This window comes from Ursus arctos, unplaced genomic scaffold (assembly GCF_023065955.2).
Source record: "Ursus arctos isolate Adak ecotype North America unplaced genomic scaffold, UrsArc2.0 scaffold_36, whole genome shotgun sequence".
NCBI classification, from domain to species: Eukaryota; Metazoa; Chordata; class Mammalia; order Carnivora; family Ursidae; genus Ursus; species Ursus arctos.
The window spans coordinates 17,348,649-17,368,079 of NW_026623050.1; the positions used below are offsets into that span (position 1 = coordinate 17,348,649).

At 41.2% G+C, this 19,431-nt stretch overlaps 1 protein-coding gene across 7 annotated transcripts in view; it reads left to right on the top strand.

Moving 5' to 3' along the window:
* The window catches only part of MAPK6 (mitogen-activated protein kinase 6), a 38,705-nt gene continuing 19,274 nt past the window's right edge, over positions 1-19,431 (top strand). The window contains exons 1-3 of one of the 7 annotated variants that reach the window (XM_026518491.4): positions 87-174; positions 909-1,035; positions 5,246-5,289. The gene's annotated coding sequence lies outside the window, so the exon portion shown is untranslated. Of the gene's footprint in view, positions 189-589; positions 838-908; positions 1,036-5,245; positions 5,290-19,431 lie in introns of those variants that run through there. The other 6 variants (XM_026518496.4, XM_026518492.4, XM_026518495.4 and 3 more) reach the window with 6 other exon arrangements.

The following is a 19,431-nucleotide window of genomic DNA, read 5'->3' on the forward strand; positions in this document are numbered from 1 at the left end:
GGAGACCCCGCCCCCTCTCCCTCGCCCTCTCTCGCGGGTCGGGGTTACATGGCGGCGACTGCGGCAAAGCGAGAGCCTCGGAGACGCCGCTGCCGCCAGCACAGCCGGAGACCTGAGCCGACACTGGGGGCTGTCCGCGGGCCCCGCACTCCCTCGATGAGCCGGAGAAGTCCCGTGAGTGTGTGTGTGTACGTGTGCGGGGCGCGCCGGCAGGGCGGCTCGGGAGGGCGCCGCGGCGGGCCCGGCGGCGGCAGCGGAGCCGGCTCCCTCCTCCATTGTGTGTGACCCTCCGGCGGCCGCCGCTCAACAAAGGCGCTTTTGTTCCGTCTCCGGCCCGCCCGTCCGCCGGCCCGCCCGCTCGGGCCTGGCCGGCGCGTCCCCGCGCGGGCTGGCGGGCGGCGGGCCGGGGTCCCCGCGTGGGGCCGGCAGAGCGGCCGGCGCGCCCCTCCCACCCGGCACGCCCCTCGCCGGCCGCCGGGCCGGGCCGCGCCCGCCAGCCCCCGGGCCCCGCCGCTCGGCTGCGGCACAGCCTCCCGCGCCGGGCTCCGCGGGTTCGAAGCCCGCCCCGGCCGGCGGGCGGCGGGCTAGGGGCGGCGGCCGGGAGGGGCGGCCCGGGGAGCGTGAGGTGGCGCGAAGTCTCGCCTTCCTGGCACGCTGCCTTCGAAATGCTCCCGCGTCTCCTCCCCCATCCCACTCCGGTGACTCGGCCTCAGCTGACTCCGGCCGGGCAAAGTCTCCAGTGGACTCGGCGAATTGCGTAGCGCGCACCACTCAACCCGGCTGGTCTCAGAGCCCCGAAGTCCTGTGCCCAAGTTTTGAGTTCTAGCCGTAAATGAGGTACAGAAAACTTGTCTGGGTCGGAATTCCTAATTTCTTTCCTCCCCCCCGCCCTCCCCACCCTGCTGCAGCCTTTCCTTAGCTGCGTTCGGGACGTTGAGCGTTGGTCTGTGAAAGTACCCAAATGGAAACTTGTTTTGTCAGTTCACTGAAAAGGGCCTCTTCACTTCGCTGTGCGTTTTCATCTGACTTGGTGAGGTGCGTGGAAAAGTAAAGGGCTTTTGGCCGCCTTTTGTTCCTTGGCTTAGTAAGACTCAGCGGGCTCAGGTGTTATGTGGGAGCTCTGTGAAGCAGGATCTTTTTGCTTCCTTCCCTGTTTTATTTTCTCTTTTCTCGCTCATTGGCAAAGGTCCAGTGAAGTGGTGGAATTAGAAGCCTTACTGCATTTGCAGCAAAATTCCTGTTGTTTTCTTCAATGCTAAAAATGCTCTTAAGAGTCAGTATGCAACTTTTTTTTTTTTTTAACGATATAAGATGATTTGTCAAGGGAAAAAATTAACGGGGACAGAATGGAGCGCAAACAGCTTCAGAGTAATTTTCTAATTGCATGATTCTTCTAGCCTTGTAATTTTTTAAGGTTCTGATTGGATATTCTCTCTCTCTTCAACCTTGGGAAACTGAGGTGGAAACAGTAATTTGACTAGGAGAACGTAGGGTCCAGTCCAAACAGGGCCTGGCCCTGAAAAGGAACTACCTCTAGAGTTTCTTCTTAGAGATGTCAGATTTTAATGTTTGAAAAATAATCTTGAATTGGATGGAAGAATCTCTAACATCTCTAACGAGTAGTTCAAACACGTTTATGAAGGGCTTGCTTCCTATGTGCCAAGGGGTGTAAAGTCCTTTCACATATATATATGTTACATCACTTAGAATTGCCTGGTGAAACTTGTAAAAATTGCTTATTGGTGTTCTAAATTCAGTAATTGTAGTCATCTAGGAAATATGCCAGATTTGAGCAGGACATGTTTTATTATTTAGATATTACTGTTCAGGAAAAAGAAAACCTCTGGGAAACGGAGAGTTGTTTATAAAAACCTTTATATATGACCATATTTTGGAGTTAGGTTCTTACAAAGGAGGATTAAATGTAGTGTTTGGCTACTGTTTGTGATTAAGAAAGAATCTAGAGAAGATTGATTTGAAGTTGGGTTAATTTTGTAATAGAAACAGCACATGTTCTAATGACAAGTGTTAATACTAAATGTGTTGCAGTGTGTTTGCATAAGTTCATTTAACATCGTGAGAATTCATAACTGACAAAATAGTGAGGTTTGCTGACTCAGGGTACATTGTTGAAGGGGATGGGGTCTGGTAGGAGGAAGCCTAGAAGTGCTGCAAGTTTTGAGTTGGGTGATGACTCATACTGCCCACGGACTGCTACGTGGCCCTTTTTTTTATACACTGTATTTTTTTAAATGATAGGGCTAAAATGTTTCTGTCCACATTATAATTCTCTCAAGAGGAGCCACAGTTTCTCTAAGAGTAATGGCTTCTTAAATTGCATTGTAAAAGGAGGTCAGATATCCTACAGGTGGAATTCTATAACATTTGTTGAGAGGGAAAAAAAGGTAAAATTAATTGCTGCAATTAAATGTTTGATACTAGCAGTTCTTCCTTTATTATTGGGAAAGATTTGTTACAGATTATTTATAAAAGAATTTTATGGTGTGAGTAGAAATTAGCCTTATGTTCTCATTGGTAATGTAAAAGTTATCTTTATAATATCTACAGATTAGTTTAAGTGTTGTAAAGGTGCAGAAGTACTAATTGGATATAACTCTGAACACAAGCATTTCACCCCGACAGAACTATACAATAGTGCTTTCTCCCGATCTATATGAATTTTCTGTATGAATTTATGATATATAAAAGTTTTCTGTTTTAATAAAGACAACTTGAAGTAGGTATTGTTATAGGCACTTTTCCATTAGTCTTTTTTTTTTTTTAAGATTTTTAAAATTTTTTATTTTTAAGTTATCTCTACACCCATCATGGGGCTCGAACCTACAACCCTGAGATCAAGAGTCACATGTTCCACTGACTGAGCCAGCCAGGTGCCCCCATCAGTCTTTTTTAAAGATAAGCAGAATGTAGGGTTCCAAATTTAGGACCTACACTGAAATTTGGTAATAAGATATTTTGACTGATTTTTAAAAGCCATCATTTAGCAGGTTGGCCTAAAATAAGATTGAGGGAGAAAATAAGATTGAGGATAGCGATTTGTTTTAAGAGTGAGAAGAAAAAAACTCCCTGTCCCTTAGGTTTCCTTTGTATACTGTTTATCTTCTCAGAGTGATTTATTTGAAGAGTTTTGTAGGTAGTAAGGTGTATTGTTAATGTGAATTAAATCTTTGGAAAGATTTTGGAAGAGTCTGACATGATCTGTATAGAAGAACTTTAATGAAGCTTAATTTAAACTTTAAAATATGTTTCCTATTAAAGGACATATAAAAATACAAATATAAAAAAGTGTTGTAGACTTCCAAAACATCCTGTCACCTAGGAGTTGAACATATGTTTCCAGGGGCCTTTTTTTTTTTTTTTTTAGGATTTTATTTATTTATTGGAGAGTGTGGAGGTGGGGGAAGCACGGAGGGAGAGTAAGAGGGTGAAGCGGACTCCCTGCTGAGCAGAGAGCCTGTAATGGGATTCGATCCCCAGACCTTGGGATCATGACATGAGCCAAAGGCAGATGCTTAACCAACTGAGCCACTCAGGCGCCCTCCAGTTTTTTGTTTGTTTTTTAAGAGTATAAATAAGTACCTGTCATGCAAAATTCAGAATTTATGAACAAACTGGATATGTTAGCCTGTCTCCTTTCGATGAGGTACTGTCTTATGAAACGGCGAGCCACACCACTGCTGTCCATTTCATTGTTTGCATTGCCCATTTGAACTGTGTATGACACTAGGGCCCCCGTTAAAATAGAAAGATGTCCCAAAGGTAAGTTCCTTGTGGCATTGTTGGCTGCCCCGTGTCAGCTCCTTCAGCCTGTTAGGCGGACTGTTACATTACTCTGTAGCCTGTTTAGTGGTATGGGGATTTTTGTCAGTTTTATTGCTCAGAGCCCTGACTGAAAGTTTACAAAAACCAAACAACAATAATATTATTGTAGTTAATGGCTCTTCATGTGGAGCTGATGCTTTTAAGGTAACAGTAGTGCAGGCTGAGTCGAGCATCATTTTTTCTCTTCCATGAGCTGTGTATTTAGAAAATACAGCGCACCCCTCTGGTGGGTCTTAATGGTGTGTCTTTCATACACGTCAGTCTTTTAAGTCCTGTTCTGAAAAGTTGTACAGAGATTGAATGTTTATATGGCAAATCACATTTTTCCATTGATTTTCATTTAAATTTAGTATGTCTTTTCATGGAAAAAAATGGTAGCACAAATATTGTTTGTTAGAATCCACGCGTTTACTTCAGGGAAGAAACTTCCTCTGCAGAAAGTGAAATCTCTGCATTTCATTCTGTACAAACTATAAAATGTTAGTGTTTACAGGGGGGTCATGGCCATTATCTTGCCCCAGGTACTTGACAGTTGAGGAAACTGAGGCCCAGAGAGAGCTAAGATCTTAGTACTCAAAGTGTGATTGCTGGACCGGCAGTATTAACATCACCTAAGAATTTGTTAGTGCAGATTTCTTGACTTCATCCCAAGACCTACTGAATTAGAATCTACATTTTCACAGGATTCTCGGGTGATTCAAATGCACATTCATTTCTAGAAGTACTGTTAAATGATGCATACATAGTTGCTTAGCTGGTTAGTGACCGATTTGGAAAACTCAGTTCTTCTGAGTTACTCCATTTATTGGCTCTCCTGAAAAAAGTTAGAGGGAAAATTGAAGATATAATTAATCAACATTCAATAGAATTTTCTGTGATGATGAAGTGCTCTATTCTTTGTTGTCCACTGAAGTAGCCAACTAGCCACACACGACTGTTGAGCACTTACTGGTGGCTAGTGCATCTGAGGAACTGAATTTTTAATTTAATTTTAATTATTTTTAAATAGCTGCACGTAGCAAGTGACTACCGTATTGGACGGCTCAGAGCTAGATGATTTGTATTGACACTAAATTTAAAACAATCTAAGCTGTAATTTAAAAACTGATTAGGCTCAGTTTAATAATTGCCTCCTTCATTTACAGATTGGACAAACGGTCAGTTTCTAACTGCCTACTTTTTCAATATACCCAGATACGATTTTTTTTGCCCAGATATGATTTTAATAGTTATTATAAAGCACTGCCAATTTTCTGATTGATACTCTTGTATTCAGTGAAGTAGATCATCTAAGTTGCAAGAATGTGTGTTTTCCTGTTTGTCTTAATAAAGGTATTTTCACTTGGATTTAAAAAAAAGTTAAAAAGAGTTGTTAAATAAATGTTCCTTAATTATCTTGCAGATAGCATGGAGAGGACAGTTTTTACGTCTGGCCACTACTTCCAGGTTCGTTGGTACTTGTTAGCTGCCAGATTGATCTGCCATTTTTTTATATTATTTCCAGGTGTAGAAACATTGGTTCTTAACCTCCCACCTTAGCTAGTGGTAAGAATCTAAACCTAAAGTAAATCACACTGGCCCGTGTCCAAATCTTGACATTTACTATGTAGGTGATTTTAGTGAAGTTGCTTTACTTCTCAGAGCATCAGTACTCTTGTTTGTAAAATAAGACTTATAAGGTACGAGTTCTGAGTAGCAGAAGTAATTTGTCACTTAGAAAATGCCTGGCTCTGAATGCATGCTCAGTAGATATAAACGACCTTCCCCAAGCCCTCCTGCTGAGCTTTATAGCCTTCTATAATTTAGTCTTATGCATGAGATTTCAACCAGGCTTGATATACTCTGATTTTAAATTTTATCGGCTCCCACTGGTTGCTGTAACTTCATGCTTTGCTTCACTCATGTTTATCCCTTGTAGATTCTGCCGCTTGTGTTTTGGGTTCCTTCTCTTGACTCCTTAAGAACTCTTGCTTGCATCGTGAATTTTTCCCTTTCTATTGGGTTGTCTTTATCAGTATACAAATGTGCTCTGAACTCTACTGTCCAATCTGGTAGCCGCTGGCCACTTGTGGCTATTTATTTATTTTTTAAAAAGATTTTGTTTATTTGAGAGAGAGTGAGTACACAAGAGGGGGGGAGGTCAGAGGGAGAAGCAGACTCCCCGCTGAGCAGGGATTCCCCACGTGGGGCTAGATCCTGGGACTCCGGGATCATGACCTGAGCCTAAGGCAGACGGATGCTTAATCAACTGAACCAGCGAGGCGCCCGAGATATAGCTATTTAAATAAAAATTTATTTAGAAAAAAATTAGTTTCTCAGCCCTGCTCACCACATTTCATTCATTCAGTAATTGGCTACCATATTGAACAGTATGGATATAGAAATCTGTTACAAACCCTCTCGGATTCCATTTTCTCTTCTAGCTGTTTTCTTAGTTTCTCGTTTCTTTGATCATCTTTCAAGCGGATTTTCAAGAGTTGTCTTTGTGTGTTCTCTCCACTTTGCTCCTCAACCTTTTCCAGACTGAATTCTGTTAAACCATCTTACCACTTGAAATTGCTCTCATCAAGATACCAGCGACTTTGACCAAATCCATCTTACAGGATCTTGTAACAGCTTTCAGTATAGTTGACCACTGTTTTCCGCATATTCGCCCGCTTTTCTTAGTTTATGAGACATATTCTTGTTTTTCTCCTACCTCACACCTTGTCGTAAGTTTTTACAGGTTTCTGTTGTCTACCTGCCTCCATGTATTGGCATATCCCAGAGGTTAGTTCCTGCCCTCCCCCCCTTTCTAAACTCTTCCCCCCGGTGGTCTCATTCAGTTTATTAAGTACTATCTACATGTGGGTAATTCTCAGATTTACGTTTAGACTTCTCACCTGAGCTCCAGACACATTATCAAATTACGTGCTTGATGTTACCACTCAGTTATCTAAAATAGACACTATATGAATAGGCTTAATGTATCCAAAATAGAACTCTTTCCCATATCATTCTCCCAGTTTTCCCCATCTCAGTAATTGGCATTTAAGGAGTTAGCCTTAAGTCCTCTTCCCTTTATCCTCCATATCTAATCCATCACCAAATTCTCTTGGTCTCCAGTAAATTAGTGTTAATTTCCTGATTTTGATGATTAAATTTTGGTTATGCAGAAGAATGTCCTGTCTGTAGGAAATAGACTCTCAAAAAGGTGAGGGAGTGTGTACTGGTCAATAAAAAAAAATTCATTATTATTTGAGAGAAGGTCTTGGGCTTTGGTTTACAATCTGAGAATTCAGATCATGGCTCTCTCACTGATGTTTGACGTTGAATGCATTATTTAAATTCTCTGAAATAAAGATCATAAAACCCATTTTACGTGTAGTTAGGATTTAGTGTAAGGGTATATATCCAGTACAATGCTTCTCACATAATACATTCTTAATCAAGCTTGCTATTTTTTTATATTCTTTGAAAATTCAGATATTAAAAATTCTGTTCTTACATCCAGCACCTGTATTATATAAACAAATCTTTTTTTCATTAATTGCTTTTATAATAGTTCATAATGTGGGGTAAATATGTACCAAACATACTGATATCCTCCAGTTTGAACTTTGGGACCATATTCCATAGTATAATTTTTTACTGTCTTAAAAGTGTATACATTTGAAGCAGAAAGTACAGCCCCTCAGGTGCCTGGGTGGCACAGCGGTTAAGCGTCTGCCTTCGGCTCAGGGCGTGATCCCGGCGTTATGGGATCGAGCCCCACATCAGGCTCCTCCGCTATGAGCCTGCTTCTTCCTCTCCCACTCCCCCTGCTTGTGTTCCCTCTCTTGCTGGCTGTCTCTATCTCTGTCGAATAAATAAATAAAATCTTAAAAAAAAAAAAAAAGAAAGAAAGAAAGTACAGCCCCTCAAAGTTATTTCAGTTAAAATATTTATGTTTAGGATGCCTGGGTGGCTCAGTTTAGCGTTGGCCTTCAGCTCAGGTCATGATCACAGGGTCCTGGGATCGAGTCCCACATCGGAGTCCTTGCTCAGCAGGGAGCCTGCTTCTCCTCCTTCCTGCTGCTCTTCCTGCTTGTACTCGCTTTCTCTTTCTGGCAATAAATAAAATCTTTAAAAAAATAAAATATTTATCTTGATGAACATGGTTAATTTCCATTTCCTTTGGAACTACCCATGAGTCTGTCATGGTACTATGATTGATTTAAAAGTACACAAAAACTGCTTGCAGTTGTTAATTTATTTAGTTTTCTTTTTATTCTTCCTTTTACTCTCCATTGATGGGCATGTTATTAAGTAAACATAATGACCAAAGAGGAAGAAGGTGTTTAAAGATGACCCATGAACCTTTCACTGGTTATCATAGTCTTTTTAAAATAATCTAAACTACTCCACCAGTACTGTAAACCTTATGATCTCATGATTCAGTTCACCCCCTTCCAACCCCTTTGTGCTCTTGTCTTATATTTTATTTCTACATTTGCTGTAAACCTCACAATACATTATTGTTTTGCTTTAAATATTAATCAGTAGTCTCTTAAAGACATTTAAACATGTAGACAGGGGGTGGTTGGGTGGCTCAGTCAGTTAAGCATCCGCCTTCAGCTCAGGTCATGATCCCAGGGTCTTGGGATGGAGCCCTGGGTCAGGCTCCCTGCTCCACGGGGAGTCTGTTTCTCCCTCTGCCTCTGCGCCTCCCCCTGCTCCTGTATGTGTGCGCCCTTTCAAATAAATAAAGTCTTTAAAAAAAATGTAGATAAGTTTTCTTTTTGTTTTTAAAGACCTTTTATAATTTCTAATTATTTATCTCTTCTGGAGATTTTGTTCCTTTATGCAGGTTCCATTTGTTGTCATTTTCCTTCAGTGTAAGGACTTTTAGCATTTCTTTAGCAAAAGTCTGAGGTGATGTAGGAAAGATGTTAAGGTTCAAAGCCGATGGCCAAAAAGGAATTCTTGAGACGTCTTTGGTGCAAAAAGGTGATTTTATTAAAGCACGGGGACAGGACCCATGGGCAGAAAGAGCTGCACTGGGGTCATGAAGAGTGGCCTATTATATACTTTCAAGTTAGGGGTTTAGGGATTAGCGTAAATCTCTAAGGAATTTGGAAGCAAGGTTTCCAGGACCTTGAAGGGGCTACCTATTGTTAGGAAAAGGTCATTTATTACTTTCTAATAAAACCTTAGTCGTGAGACCCTTCAGATGTATATCAGTGGGGGAGGGTTTAGACATAAAGGAAGTTTCCAAAATTCCTTGGGGGGGGGGGGTTGAGCTAGGATTGCCTTTTGCCCTTAGCAAAGTGTCAGCATCGAGGCAGTTGAGTCCCTAGAGGAATGTCACCCTGCCTGTTTCAAGGACTTGTCAATGGGCTGTGGGTAGTAAGGAAATTTAAATTTTTCTTCTGCCTTTGTTTCCCACATCATGAGGGAGACCCAATTCTTTTCACTTTTGTCTCTTTGAAAATGTCTTTATTTCATCTTCATTTCATCTTCATTTCCCTAAGTACAAAATTCTGGGTTGATATTTCTCTTTTTTGGCTCTTGAAAAATGACGTTCTATTCTCTTCTGGCTTGCATCGTTTCTAGTGATAAATCAGCCATCACTCCTATTGTACTTCCCTAGTATATAGTTAACTCTCTTTTACCGGGTTGCTTTTAAGAGTTGCTCTCCCCACCCCCACCACCCCATTTTCAAAGTTTGACTATGATATACCTAGGTATGGGTTTCTTTGTATTCATCCTGCTTGCAGTTCATTGAATACTTGGGTCTGTGAGTAGGTGTCTTTCATCAGTTATGGAAAATTCTGTTTTGTTTTGTTATTTATTTATTTTTTTCAAAGATTTTGTCAGATAGAGAGTGCACACACACAAGCAGGGGGAGCAGCAGGCAGAGGAGGAAGCAGACTCCCTGCTAAGCAAGGAGCCTGATGTGGGACTTGATCCCAGGACACTGGGATCATGACCTGAGCCCAAGGTAGATGCTTAACTGACTGAGCCACCCAGGTGTCCTTGTTTTATTTTTTAAAGATTTACTTATTTTAGAGAAAGAGAGAACAGGAGCCAGGAAGGGCAAAGGGAGAGGGAAAGAGGATCTTAAGCAGACTCTGGGCTAAGCGTGGAGCCAGACATGGCGCTCGATCTCACAACCCTGAGATCATGACCTGAGTTGAAACCAAGAATCAGACACTTAACCAGCTGTGCCACCCAGACATCCCCAGTTTTGGAAAATTTTTTCTATTATCTCTTTATATACTTCTATACCATCAGCTTTTTGAACCTGTTCAGCTTAGCTACCAGGTCTTTGGACTGCTTGGACATTCTCTTTGCTTTCTAATACCACTTCAGGTTTTCTTTACTTCATGTTTGTGCCCTGTTTATTTGCCTTAGGAAGAATGTCTGCCTTGTACTCAGAATGCATTGGAGGGGTTTATCTCCTGCTTCCTGACTTGTCCCCACCTTCAGAGAAGATGCCTCGGTTGTGGTGGAAGCCTGTATGCTTCGTGAGATTCTCTCTCAGCATTCCCACCTTGCGCTCAGACTTTTGCTCTCAGTGAGGACCTGTGGGGAAGAGTTGGCAGGTGGAAATTACAACTGGGCCTCCTCTGGATTCTAATCTGTTAGTTGCAACCACATACAGCTATTAAAAGTTGGTTATAAATTTGGCTGGTTTCTTGTCAACTCTGTTAGTGGAAAATACCTTGCTTTGCCACTTGCCAGGAATGAGAATAGCCATGGTCTCTTTTTCATGAAGGCCTTAATATTTTCTAATATTTAGTTTAGATTTCTTGGCATCTTTAGCTTTCCTGATGGGTTTTTCTAAAACTACAATATTATAGCTTATCCAGCGCATCATGATATAGGGTGTGAGTAATGGTGTCTTGTAATTTTTCTGCATTCTAATCAGAATCCTGAATTATTTAAATCCTGAAATTATAAAACTTTAGAGCTGGAAGAGGCCACAGCAGTCATGTAGTTTAGCTGCGTCGTTTACCTGATGACGAACTGAGGCCTAGAAATGGGAACTGCTTTGATTATAAGCTAATTTAGCCATGGATCCCGGACTCGATGTCAGATCTCTCTAACTCATTTTTTTCCCTTTTTAGTATCGTCTTAGTGAAACCGGAGCAGAATTTTTCAATGGTGCCAAACTTTAGTGCGAATCTGATCGGAAACTTACACTTTTTTATCTTGTAAGCTTTGTTCAGCCTTGGAGAAAATGAGAAACAAAGGAGGAAGGGTATTCCGGGAAAGTTATATGCTGTTCTGATTCATTTTTTAAAAATTGGGTACTCTCTAATCAAGCATCAAGCATGATGAGAGTCCAGAAGTATTTCGTATGGATGGCCTTGCATGTTGTGGCCTTCTTCATACCCTCACTAGGGTTCGCTGAAAAACGACAGCAGTTACATTTGGTGTGCAGTCTGGAAAGCTGTGGTGCTAAATGCCATAAAGCCTGCTGGGATGAACTGAAGAATAATCAGAATAATGTCAAGGTCTCATGTATCTTCATGATACCTACTTGGTATCACATGGGCTGATGGGACTTTTTATAGAATCCTGCTTGTCTGCTAATATAAAACACTATTTCAGTGGCATAATTCCTTCTTACTACCTCAACAAAATAAAACAGGAGCTATAACAAAGTTGAAGTTTTCTTCTTTTTCTTCAGTCTGAGTGAGTTGAAATCATTGCTTTCTTCATGTGTTGACAAACCTATGTGTTTACCATAGGGTGAAGCTCCTGGGGGGATTTCCTGGAAAGGAGAAAGTACCATATCTAGGAGTCATCACTGATGTTCCCCATGGTGGGTCAGAGTGTGATCAGATTCTGAAAAAATTGAGGGTAGAGGGGCGCCTGGGTGGCACAGCGGTTAAGCGTCTGCCTTCGGCTCAGGGCGTGATCCCGGCGTTATGGGATCGAGCCCCACATCAGGCTCCTCCACTGTGAGCCTGCTTCTTCCTCTCCCACTCTCCCTGCTGTGTTCCCTCTCTCGCTGGCTGTCTCTATCTCTGTTAAATAAATAAATAAAATCTTTAAAAAAAAAAAAAATTGAGGGTAGAGCTTGGCTTCTCCAAAATGTTCTACTGTCAAATAAAATATGCTGTTTATATTAATTCACTCGGTACAGTTTGTAAAGTGCCTGCTAAGTACCCAGGTGCTATGCTCAGAAAGTGTTAGTAAAGCGACTGAGCTTCAAACCTTTTGTTTTATTTTTTATTTTTTTAAAGATTTATTTATTTGAGAGACAGAGTAGGGGGAGGGGTGGAGGGAGAGAAACTCAAGCAGACTCCATGATGAGTATGGAGCCCGACATGGGGCTTAAGCCCACGACACTGAGATCGTGATCTGAGCTGAAATCAAGAGTCAGACACACTCAACCGACGGAGCCACCCAGGCACCCCTCAGACCTTTTATTTTAAAATAGAACAACATACAGCAAAGTGGAGGGAGGGGGAAATGGTAAGGTGATGCCCTGGGAAATGGCACCCTGGAAGAATAGAGGCATCTGAAGAATAGAGATTAGACTAGACGGGGGAAGGATGGCCTAAGACAAGGGAAGGAGAATAGTATTAGAAAAGAGAGGAGGAAGAAATGTTAGTGGAACAGGGAGGAATCTACTACAATGATCTGGGAGTTTGTGCTTATGAGGTCAGAGTGATTTTTTTTTTTTAACCTATGTTGACCCCTGCTATACCTTTATGCCTAAAACAATGTCTGGCATATCGTAAACACTCAGTAGGGTTTGGTAGACTAAAAATGTAATGGATGGATGGCAGAATTGAAGCTGTTTTAGTCAAAGCTGTTCAGAACATCTGGGTTCTCTGCTTCTAAGACCATGTTGGTATTGCATTTTCCTACTCCCTTGAAGCAGGTGTGACCATGTAATCTGCCATGGTCAGTAAAATGTGAGCATTTTCAAATGTGTCATTTGTGGATGAAGCTTTAGACCAATGAGATATTCCCACTTCTAGCACATTGAGTGGTAATGGGCAGAGCTGGTAGGTAGTTAAGACAACTTGGATGACAGCTACGTTGGATTCGTTGCATTAGCAAGACTTAAAACTTCTGTTGTAAGTCAGTGAGATGTTGGGGGTTATTTGTTAACTGTACACTTTTCTAACCTATCCTGAATGCTACAGAAATTTATATTAATTGTCGTCTGGTTGGAATCCTCAGATGGCCAAAGATACTTGAAGAAGGAGGCTGTCCACATGTCTCATGTTTATATATATTTGCTCCAGTGTTTCCTTAACATGAGTTAGGAGAGGAGTCTTAGAAATGAGGGCTCAGGCAGGAGAAAGATAGGAGAGGAGATGAAGGGTTATAATTATTTTAAAATTTCCAGCCATAAGTATATAGAGAGGATTGTGTTTGTTTAATGTTTAGTATATAGAAATTTGAATCATGTATCTCCCAGTCTGGGCATACCACCATAATAAGTGCTTGGGAACAAACGACCAGTCAAATGAAAGACTTGTACTGGGGTTTCACAGATGATAGACTGAGAATTGGAAGGGTCCTTAGAGATTTTTTGACCAATTTATCTGGTCTGTGGAGTTCTTATATTCTAATATAGATTCGTGAGAAGAAATAGCAACCAGAGATGGGCATCAGAGTAAACATAATGACTTTATTTTGTAATGGCTTTCTAAATAGTCAAAGGCAAATGCAAGTCCGTAATGTTAAAGTGTATTCAGGCAAAGGTTTAGACAATTTAAGAACAGAAGTCGGAAGTAGAAGAGTTTTTTAAAAATATTGGGTACTTTATTAGAAGCCAAGTAATTCTCTTTGACTTCATAAGTTTGCTCCATAGCACACACTGGTTACTGATAGCAGGTGCAAGGCCTGTTAGGCTTTGGTGTTTTAGTTTTAAGGTCCTCCCCCCGTCCCCCAGATGACTAAGATCATTCATTGACATTAGTCTACACCATGATCCTCCTTGAGGTCCAGATCCTGAGAGGGATCTACCTCTAAGGGCTACGTTACATCAGCCAAGGGCCTTGTCGAGAATGCCTGTGAATAAGCAGTTAAGCTGTAGCCTTTGGCCTTCTCTGCCTTAGAAACATAGTAGATTTGATGAGAGCTTGAGATACGATCTTAGGGAAGGATGAATTTGCTATAACAACACCTCTCTGTGCCAGGGTTAAGAGATAGTCCTATGTGAATTTAAGTAGAGCTCAACCTTGCCCTTCTCTCCAAAAGCAACTGAATTTTGGCTGAGGAGATGTGAGGCTGGCTGGATTCCAGTTAACTCAAGTTACTCGCTTGACCCTGGAGAAGAGCAAAATAGGCAAGAGCCATTGAGGAGGAGGGAGGCTTGCCATTGAGGAGGAGGGAGGTGGAGAGCTTTCAGTGCTTGTGATCAGGCCAGGTGACCCATGTCAACATTTGCCTGATAAGCAGCCGAGTGGAAGATAGAAGAGAAAACCAGATAAGTAACCTTTATGTTTAAGGCTCCCACCTCAGACTTGCTTTGCACATCCAGACTCCTTTTCCGATATGTGGCCAAGTTGTTCTTAGGTAAGAAGGGAAGGAAAATCCAGTTTCTATAGAATGGGGAGATGGGGCAGAATGAAGTTATTCTGTTGTCTTCTTTCTTTTGCATTTTATAACTTTACTGAATATACTTCGGCTTGACTCAGAGTACCTGTATTTCTCTTGGCTTGGGGGTAGGCTAAGTGACAGAAAGCAGGTGGTGATTAAAGGAAGAAAGTGCTTGAGGAGACCAGTGTGGCTAATGCAGTTTCAGGGAACTAACTGCCTTATAAATGTACGAAGCTGGTACCCAGACTGGGCTACGTAGAAAACTTTTACTTCATTTTATGATGGAAAGAAAGCCAAAGGGAAAGCATAAAGCCAACTTTATTATTATTTTTTAAAGATTTATTTATTGAGAGAGCATGAGAGAGAGAGAGTTGGGGGAGGGGCATAGGGAGCGAGAAAGAGAATCCCAAGCAGACTCCTAGCTGAGTGGAGATTGTCTCAGGGTTGGATGGGTGACCTGGGCCAAAATCAAGAGTCAGACACTTAACCGACTGAGCCACCCAGGCACCCCAAGCCAATGTTACTCTTACAAATCATTCACTAAAATTCATTTTTTTCACCCAGTTGTTGTTAAAAGCAAAATATTGGCCCAGCTAATTAAAATTTAATTAAGGATTCCTCTCCAAGCAACACAGTATCAGTGCTGAGGTTGGTAGGAGTAGGTAACATTTGGAGGCAGAGAAATTGGATGCTGGGAAGAGTTATTTTAAGTTACTGTCTCATCTTAGTTTTCATTTTCCTCCCTTGAAGTGTGCGGAAATGCAAAAATAATGTGGAACCCCAGATCTTTCCTTGAGCTTGGCTTTTATGAAGTTAAACATGAAAGATGATAGAGAAAGTGGTGTAAATGGGACATTTCTAGAGGTTATTGATATGGATGGAAGGTGCTCTGACCAGTAATCTGCTGGTCCAGTTGAGTTGTAACTACATACTTTAGCCAGGCCAAAGAACTCCATGATTGGTGTGGAAAATGAAAGTAGTTGGAGACATCACAATTTGGTATCAGGGTGGTAAGGAGGAAGCTGTCTTCATGGTCACTAAGCCTTTTTATGGCTTCCAGAGGCATACATTCCGATCTCCCTAATTAGGTCAGATCCCCCAGTGTGCAGGCTCTCATAGCGTCCTGTACCCTTCCTTAGTACCACTTGTCCCTTTTGCCTCCCCCTTTTTCCTGTTGTTAATTTATAATTGTTTATCTCCAACCATACTGCAAACCCCATGAGGGCAGGGCACAAGTCTGTTTTTACGTACCTTTTATCCCCAGTACCTAGTATATTGACAGGTATATAACATATAATTAGCAAATACTTGCTGAATGGAGCATGACTGAATTGGAAACATTTACTGGATCCACTTTATCATGCAGAAGTGTAACATTACCTTCAACTTACTGCTTAAGGTGGGCTTACTTTCCAAGCTCCTGGATGAAAACATGCTTCAGTAGCTTTTGGTCTGTTATTGAAGGATTTGAAGAATAGTGCAGAGCAGTGAGGCTGATCACTGGGCAAGCACTGCTATTGGTCTCTTCCGCCCACCCCCCTAATTTTTTATTGGTATAATTCTTACCTAGAATTATAGTTTGGGTGATTAATATTCCTTTCTTTCTTTAGAGTGGTCTCGTATTTCTGTAAAGTCTATTTCAAGTCTTCAGTATAGTCATCATCTGAATCTATGAGGACTCTGCAGTTCTCAGCCTAGGCACAAGTTCCTGCCTTCCTCAAGATGAATTTTTACCTACTCTCCACCCCTGTTAAGTGCTGACCAGTCACTGAGATTTCTGAAAAGGCATTGTCATCCTTGTAGTTTCTGGTGTGTGATGCTTCCTGGTTTCACTATAATTTAAAGAGAGCAGATGTGGGTGGAGGTCTTGAGTGGAGATCTCTCATTCTCATACCTCTCTCCAATAATCTGGCTGCAGTTCCTGTTATAGTGCTACTCTGTCAAATAATAGTGGTGTCATTTTTAGCAAAGCTAAATTATTTGTGCTTGACTCTGATTGCTCTACTAGGGAACTAGGAGCTTGAGAGAGTACTTAGAGATTTTACTGTTCTTATGTCAAGTCTGTAGAACTGACTTTAAAATGTACATTTATCAAAAACTTAAAAGTAGAGCTTTAAGGGATTGTCTACAGAAGGGCAAGAACAAAGAAGAAAGTATGCGTGCGCATGTGTGTTTGTATGAACAAACATTCTATTTCAGGTGGAGACTAGAAATGTAAAATTTCAGAAATATTGGAGCCTCGAAAAAATACTGTTTTTAAAAGGATATTTGGTAGGGAACTGGAAGTATCAAGATGTATAAAAATAGAAAAATTGGGAAGGGGAGACAGTATTAATTAAAGCCCTTTAAGGGGCGCCTGAGTGGCGCAGTCGTTAAGTGTCTGCCTTTGGCTCAGGGCGTGAACCCAGCGTTCTGGGATCGAGCCCCACATCAGGCTCCTGTGCTAGGAGCCTGCTTCTTCCTCTCCCACTCCCCCTGCTTGTGTTCCCTCTCTTGCTGGCTGTCTCTGTCAAATAAATAAAAAAACCCAAAATCTTAAAAAAAAAAATAAAGCCCTTTAAAAGTCTGAAATATTTTTTTAATTCAAAACTTTATTTGCAAACTTTTAACTTTTAAATGTTTTATACAGACTGACAAAATACAGAATTTTTAGGAGTGTGCTTGGTTTTTTCCCCCTTGATTTCTGAGAAGCAGACAAAAATTTGAAAACAGAAGAAACTCTTTGTTAGAGTAAAACAAAGAACGCTCTTATGCTATTGTCCTTTACATCATTAAACAGATACAAGAAGTGCTCATATTTATTAAAAGAACTCAGCGATAGTAAATATCAATTTTTATTAAATAAAGATGTTGCTGGGGTGCCTGGGTGGCTCAGTTGGTTAAGCGTTCGACTCTTGATTTTGGCTCCGGTCATGATCTCAGGGCTGTGAGATTTTGCCCCCAATGTCTGGCTTCAGGCACTGCGCTTAGCAGGGGAGTCGGCTTGGGATTCTCTACTTCTGTCCCTCCCCACTTTCCCTCTCTTGTGCACGCCTGCATGCGTACTTTCTCTCTCTCATATATCTTTTTAAAAAGCTGTTGCCGGGGCGCCTGGGTGGCTCAGTCGTTAAGCGTCTTCTTCCTTCGGCTCAGGCGTGATTCCGGCGTCCTGGGATCGAGCCCCACATCAGGCTCCTCTGCTGGGAGCCTGCTTCTTCCTCTCCCACTCCCCCTGCTTGTGTTCCCTCTCTCGCTGGCTGTCTCTCTCTCTGTCAAATAAATAAAATCTTAAAACATAAAAAAATAAAAAGCTGTTGCCCTAAGGGTCATTATCTACTCAGTCTCTGACTTAATCAGTTTCTCTTTCACACAGTTGTAATGTATGTGGATTTCTTGAAGATTTGCTCAGATTGTGGCAAGTAGCTGTTACCTTGTATTTTTCAGATTCTTGTATTTCCACATGGAGTTATGTGGGCATATGTAGCAGGAAGGAAAAGGCAGATTCCCTGTTGTATAAAAGCTTCACCCCTGTGAAACAGCTGATGTGTTTGAGAGTCCTAGCAGTTCTCTTAAGCCACACCTGAAGGCGATTGAAAGTTGTCGCATAATTCAGGTTCAGAACGGGCTGCTTTATTTCATGTATTGATACAGTTTCTCATTGCCTTTAAATGATTAGCCCTTTGAATAACTGAATATTGTATCTGTCCCACTTCCAATTTCTTCAGACCCAATCGGAAAATAACACTGTATGTACACCTATACCAGCTTTTAGATCAAAAAGCAGCAGCAAGAAGCCTTTCCATTTAAGGTTTAGGCTGTATTACTTGCTTATAGGCCTGTACACTTGAATGAGCTACTGCATTGGCCACCTAGTTGTTTCTTAGACATGAGACGCATACTCATCCTTTGGCTTTCATGTACTGGCCCCTGCGTCTGCAGCAGTTACTCCCGCAGAGCACCCCTAAGGCCCACCCACTTTAGAGCTTTGCTCCCAGTACCACCTTACTAGAGGCATTCCCTAACCACTCTCCCCGGCCTCTTTCTCTTTTATTTATTTACCTCACTTACTGCCATCTGATCTGTGTTTTGCTTATTTGCCAGCCTGTCTTCCCCCACTATGATTTGAGTTCTTCATATGCGTATCTCTGAGCTCTATAAGATTCTAATAACTTGTCATACTTCCACACATTTTTTTTAAAGAAATAACACGTTAAAGATGTAGTTGGAGCATACTGTGTAATCCCACCCTGATGGTAATCGCTTCCCTCATTCCTCAAAGTAATGGTTATCATGAATTTGGTACTTACAGCCGTATGTTTTTAATACTTTTGCCACGTATATGCACTCATAAAGTAACACTGTACATGCTTATAAACCTGAAGTAAGTGGTTTCAGCATGTACATTTCTATCTGCAATTTGCTTTTTAAATTTAGTGTATGGTGTTTTCAACCATCTCTGTTCACTTTACTATATATAATAGTCCACTCTGAATATAACTCATTTATTCTCAACTTGTTGAATGTTTAGGCTGTTTTTAATATTTTGCCATTACAAAAAAAAAAGTGGCCATTTTTATGTTCATTTGCAAGTATTTCTCTAGGGAGTGTTTTTTGAAGAAAAATAGCCAAGTCATAGTATGCTACTTACTTAAGTATGTATTTATTCCAAATTGCTCTTTGACGTTCTTTACTAATTTAAACTCACCAGGATTGTATGAAAGTTCTTGTTTTTCCACATTCCTCTTCAGACTTGATAATAACAGACTCTTAAAAATGTTTTTTTAATCTGAAATGTTATCTTCTTGAGGTAGTTTAATTTTTCTGATTATCAGTGAAGGTAGACACCTTTTCATTGATTTAGTCACTGTTCGAGTTCACGCTTCTGTAAATTGAAGAGTGTACTCTGCAGATTTCTTATTTGTACTGATTTTTTGTTCATTGAGTGTTGATCGGTGTAGTTAATAAGTAAACACGTTCTTTAAGGAACTAACACTTTTCAGGCTCATATGGTTTTTTAAGAGAAATGGTACTAATGTTGTACTCCTCAAAAAATTCTAAGGAGTTCTGTAAAAGTAC